This window comes from Rhinatrema bivittatum, chromosome 12, assembly GCF_901001135.1.
Source record: "Rhinatrema bivittatum chromosome 12, aRhiBiv1.1, whole genome shotgun sequence".
Classification (NCBI taxonomy): Eukaryota; Metazoa; Chordata; class Amphibia; order Gymnophiona; family Rhinatrematidae; genus Rhinatrema; species Rhinatrema bivittatum.
This window is the reverse complement of record NC_042626.1, coordinates 6,405,864-6,411,863: the sequence shown is the minus strand read 5'-3', so window position 1 is coordinate 6,411,863 and position 6,000 is coordinate 6,405,864. Positions and strand designations below refer to the sequence as shown.

Sequence of the window (6,000 nt, the reverse complement as noted above, 5' to 3'; positions counted from 1 at the left end):
GGGGTAACCTGCACAGAATGGCAGTTGCTGCCATGGGAAGCTTGATGGGAGACTGGATGGACCATTTGGTCTTTTTCTGCCAGCAATGTTAGCCTGGGCTTGCAGAACTACAAAAGTGCCCCTTGCACAGGGTGTGCTGTGCGGGCACACCAAAGTGGATGGGGGAGAGGCCACATTTTCACTCTTGCATAAGGTGTTGGCTTCTGTGTAAGTCTGCAGCCCCCTAAGGTCAGCAATGCGTTTTGCATTAGTACGAGGGGCTGAGCAACACTTTATGGCATTTAGCAATTCCCAACCCTCTGGGTGTCAGGTGCCCTGCATGCGTCCAGTGCTGGCTGGGCTTCCCACGGTTCTTGGGCATTTTGGCCTCCTCCTGCAGGGGGAGGTTTCAGCTGATGACATGCAAAAGCTGCAGTGGTGTCTGACGAGCAGGCGGTTCGGTGCTGAGCCTGCAGCCCACTTCCATTAAGATCGTCTTTGTTTTATTAAAGGCTGAACTCCCGGAGGGCATTGCTCGTACCCTGCCCCGCGCGTGACCCTGGCATCCATAAAAAAAAGAGCAGAGACGGTCCCAGCCCTTAGCCATGCCTGCTATAATTAGCTGAAGCTTGCTTCCCAGTTCTGAGTCTATTAGACATCAATAAAAAATCAAATGCAGGCGAGGAGAGGAGGCTATAAACCCAGGCTGTGTGCAAACAGCAGCAGCCGCGCTCTGTCCGCTCACGGAAGGGCTTCCTAGCCGGGGGCATAATTAAGGGATCATTTATGGGATTCCCCTCCCCCCCCCCCCCCCCCCCCATGGAGGGCTGCAGCGGAGAGAGACTGCCAAATGGGAAGAGATTGGCAAACGCCCCTCCCCCTTCATTGTCCCCCTTTCCCCCCTCTGCATTTTCACTAAAAAGCCCCCCTCTCCGTTCGCCAGCCTTTTAAAGAAACCCGCTGGCCGGCAGGAGCGGCAGCTCCCCAGCCCCCTCCCCGGCCAGGAAGGAGTTAAGCGCCGCCGTCCCCGTGGCTGTTTGTTAATGAGCCGCGCGGTGCTGGCGAGGAGGAGGGGGCGGTAGCAGCGGCAGTGCAGAGCGAGGGAGAGCGCGCAGCCGAGGCCGCTGCCGGCACGGGGGCGATCGCAGCGCTGGATCCCTGCGAAGGAGGAGCGAGCGAGCGGCTGCGCGGGCAGTGCAGGCAGGGGCGCCCCGCAGCCTCCGTGGAGGTAAGCGGCGAGATTCCGCGCACGCGGCTAACGCACGCCTCGGTTGGCGGCTCCTTTTTGGCTTTGCTGAAAATGTGCTTTTATCCCTGCAATTTCGGGCTAGTCCTGCTCCTGTGGATACTTCAGGAAGAAAATGACGCGAGAATATCGCACTTCTAAGCATAAAATAATTCCGGTGAAACTCGCACTGTTACGGAAGGCAGGGAACCGTTTCTGGGTTTCTCTCCCCCCCCAGCCCCCTTTTTTTTCTGTTCTTTCTTCCTCCTCCTCCTCTAGCTCTGTGGATCTGATTTAGCAGACACCGTAAATCAGACAGCCTCGCTCACTCTGTCTCCTGCTCCCTTTTACGGGACCCTTTCAGATGAATAATGGCTCAAGGAGAAACCAGAAAGCATCTCTTGCAAAAAAAAAAAAAAAATCACTTTGCTAGTTGTGAAAATAATAATAATTTTGCTGCTTCCAATGTGGTGTTCCGGGTAGCAAAAAGTAGAGGCAGGTATACAGGAAAGGGGAGAGTGGATATAAAAAAGCGGGATACTTTTGGAGGGGCAGCAGGGCTTGGATTGCCTTCATTCAGCAGCCGCTCATGGTTTTTTGAATGATGTTTGGGCAGGTCAGTGCAATGAATCTGACAGAGGCGATGGAGTTTGTCTTTCTTGCAGATATAGCTGTCTCCTAATGTTAGCTTAATCTGCCTGGCTGAAAGCTGGTATTCCACTGTCCAGCCAAGGACAGATTTTGTTGATGCTGTGGACGAGTTGATGAATGCTTGGTATTTGCCGTAGCCTTCACATGCAAGTGATTCTTTGTGTAAGAACAGTCAGTCTGATTATTATTATTATTTTTTTTTTCAAAACCCAGTCTTCACCTTCCTATGGAAAAAACAAACACATTTCAAAAAATCTGATCCTAAGGATATTCAATTTTAGTAACTTGTTTTCCTTATGAGGTTATGGTTTCTAATTCTTGTCAGAGTTCTGCAAAGTCTAGACCTTAATGTTCGCAATGCCATCTTATTTTTCAACTAAATAAACTAGAGTAGGTTTCTGGCATACAGGGAGGGTTTGACAAGTTTAAATATGTTAATAGTTCTATTTTGAATGTTTATGCTGTTTCATATTACCTTGCCTGTTCTTCTGGCAAGAAAAGAGCCTTAGGAATAGTTGAGGATCTTTGTATCTGCTTTATAGTAGCATGAGTTTGGGGTAAGTTTATTTGTCACAGGTCCCTCTCAAAATTCTTGCCCAGACCTTAATGAGTTTTGTGCATTTCTAAGAAGTAACTACTTAGAATCTGCAAGCAGACAGGACCGTATCCTGGTTTGGCCTCTGTTGGTAACAGGATGCTGGGCTTGATGGACCCTTAGTCCGGTCCAGTTTCTTATGTTCTTATGTGAAGATGAAAGCCTTTGGACCTGCCTTGTCTCCCAGCTCCCTCCTCTTTCCTCATTATAGTGTCTATGAAGATGGTCTTCCATAGACCCAAAGCTCTGGTGCTGGATGCTTAGATTTTGCATGTGAGGGAAACTGGGTTGTCTGGATTGCAAATGCAGATTTAATCAGGGATGTGATAGCAGAGAGAAGATGACGTCAGTTGCCCCGCTGCTTCTTAGTTCTCCTCTGCAAATTGTACTTGAATGTGATAAATTGCTTTGTGAAGCAGATGAATGGAGATGCCAAACATGAACCTGTAGGATTTGAGATGTGGAGGTTTGTGCTTTGGCCTGCTTTGGTGTTCCAACAGTAGGGGGTAGTCTGCCGGCTACCTCTTTTCATTCTCATGTGGTTTCTGAGTGGGTAGGGATGGGAAATGCATGAGCCAGTGAATTTAACAAGGTTCCATTCCAGTCTCTTTCATATCTGGCACCAGCCAGACTCCTGTACAGCCTGTCCTTCCTTACACCTGCGAATTTATAGGGGCTCACTGCAAAACTGAATTCTGCTCCATTGTGTCCTGAGACCACCTGCAGACCCTGTGGCTTGTCAGAAGGTCAGGCCTTTAAGTCTTCCCCAGAATCTGCCAGTTAGTGACTCAGCTTCTGACGAGTCGTGAAAAGGGAGAGGAGAGAGGTGCCTTTTGACATTTTCACTGCTTCCTTAATTCTGGTTTTGTTGGTTGATTCTCCTCAGTCTCACTGTACATTGTAGTTTTTATCAATGAGTAGATAGCACTCTTATTGTGCCTGTAATTTTGTTTGAGTTTATGGTTAAATGGGAGATACAGGAAGGCAACAGAAGGCAATATTTCTTCACACAAAGGGTGGTAGATACATGGAGTAATCTCCCAGTGGAGTTGATAGAGGCAAAATCAATATCGGAATTCAAGAAAGCCTGGGACCAGCACAGAGGATCCTTAGCTGGGAGGGGGGGAGAAGTAAAGCCTGTGACCAGCACAGAGGATTCTCAGTGGTGGGAGTGTGAATATAAAACAGAGAGCAGATGAAGTCTGGGGTATTGCAGTAGGGAGGGAAGATGGGCTGATTTGATGACCCATGTGGTCTCTAATGTCATAATAGTCTACATTACTCATTAAAAAATATCTGGATAATAAGTTCATATCTGCTGGGACCATGACTGCCCTTAACATGCCGCTCTTGCTGTAGTTCAGCCATCCTCTTTTTTTTTTTTTTTTTTTAAAGGTTCCCTTTCCTTACCGTAGCCTTTCAGATATCAGCACCTGCAAAAGAATCCTGCAGTCACTGTGGACAATACTCTGAAATCCTTGGCTCATTGTGTAGCAGCAGTCAAAAAAGCAAATAGAATGTTATAAGGAAAGGAATGGAAAATAAATCAAAGGATGTAATAAAGCCTCTTTATCTGTACTGTGTACATTTCTGGTCGCCGCATCCCAAAAATGGCACAGCAGAACTGGGAAAGTACAGAGAAGGGCAACCAAATGATAAAGGGGATGGAAGGGCTCCCCTTTGAGGAAAGGCTAAAGAGGTTAGGACTCTTCTGCTTGGAGAAGAGACGGCTGAGAGAGGGGATATGATAGGGGTCTATAAAATCTTGTGTCCCCTAGCAGACACTCCATGAAGCCGATAGGTAGCACTTTTAAAACAAATTAGAGGGTTTTTTTCATTCAGTGCACGATTAAATTGTGGAATCTGTTGCCAGAGGATATGATGAAAGCAGTTTGCATAGCTGGGTTTTAAAAGGGTTTAGACAAGTTCCTGCAGGAAACGTCCATAAACCATTATTAGCCATGTAGACTTGGGGACGCCACTGCTTATCCCTGGTTATGAACAAGAAGGATTGGATCTTGTGACTTGGATTGGCCAATCGGAGACGGGATGCTGGGCTTGATGGACCTTTTCATCTGAACCAGCATGGCACTACTAATGTTTCTTACGTAAGCCACCTCCACAAGCAGCAGAGTGAGAAAGTTGGAAGCTGGAAAAGAAGTGGCAGACATAGAATGGTGCCTTCTGGAGATTATATTAAATATTTATTTTATAGAAGTTGTCATTGGGATTGTTTAATTTTTTTTTAATCTAAATGTTTTTTGTAAGAGAACAGGACACTTCTTTACTCCCATGGTTGCACCATCACCCAGCTGTCTCCACATCTAGTTTAAACCCTTCACAGAGCAGCTGTTCCTATCCATAGCCAGAGATATCGTATACCCCAGTCCATCACTTCAGATGCAGAGCCAAGTACAGCTAGGATAGCTCATGGTTATTACCAAGAACATTCATGGAAATAGTTAACTGCAGGACACTCCCATGCATCTGAAATCCAGTGGATGCAGTGGTTAAATTGCATCAGGAAAAGTACATTAGAATCCACAGCTACAAAAGGGTAGTGGGAAGGTGGAGGAGGAAGGGTGGGAAAAGATGTGGGGACAAGGACGCATGGAGAGGGAATCGTACTTGTCCTGGCACTTGATTTGTGTTCTGCCAGTTGCCACTGCTGAAATCATAATCCTGCAATTCTGAATGGCAGAACATACAATTTGACAATAGAAGAAGGGAGAAAAATGTAATATTTACCTCTGACTTGTCTGTTCTCAGTGGAGCATCCTGGGCTTAGAAACCTAGAAGATGCCAGCAGAAAAGAACCACTTGACCCTCCTGGTCTGCCCATTTCTCCCATCACAGGTCTTACTTAATCTGTGATCTTCTTCCTCTTTCTAGGTTCCCTTGATTATTCTAACAGAATGTTCGGTCGGATTCTGAGTCATCCAATTGGTTAATACATTGGACCAGTTTTAATATTGTTTTTGCTCAGCAGGGATCTTTAGGAGCTTATTGACTGGGCTTAGACTTGCATTGAGGCATATGTAACACCATTTGCAGTGGCCTGTGACTACACCAGCATCCTCATCCTGTCCTGCCAAGGCACTCTGAGACCAACATGCCCCCTTCTCCTTCCCTCTAAATCCTATCCCTTATGTTCAAACTGCTGAAAGGCATTGGTCCTGTTTAGTTGATATAGAAAGTAAGGGGATACCACCCCACCTGAAATTCACAGTCTAACCAAAAGCAATATTTGACCACTCCTCTCTTAAGTCCTTCCACAACAAAAATTCCAGGATGATAAGAACATAAGATTTGCTGTACTGGGTCAGACCAAAGGTTTCCAACAGTGGCCAATCCAGGTCACAGGTACCTGGCAGGATCCTAAGGGGTAGATAGATTCCATGCTGCTTATTTTAGGGATAAAAGTGGATTTCTGCAACTCCACCTTAATAATGGATTATGGACTTTTCTTCCAGGAACTTGTCCAAACCTTTTTTAAACCATAACTTTCAAGAGAACGTCACCCAATCTGTGGAACTTGACCGGTCAAAAA

At 46.4% G+C, this 6,000-nt stretch overlaps 1 protein-coding gene across 3 annotated transcripts in view; it reads left to right on the top strand.

Moving 5' to 3' along the window:
• The first annotated feature begins 904 nt into the window (after positions 1 to 904).
• The window catches only part of PLXNA2 (plexin A2), a 315,878-nt gene continuing 310,782 nt past the window's right edge, over positions 905 to 6,000 (top strand). The window contains exon 1 of one of the 3 annotated variants that reach the window (XR_003852108.1): positions 905 to 1,207. The gene's annotated coding sequence lies outside the window, so the exon portion shown is untranslated. The remainder of the gene's footprint in view (positions 1,208 to 6,000) is intronic. The other 2 variants (XM_029572655.1, XM_029572653.1) reach the window with 2 other exon arrangements.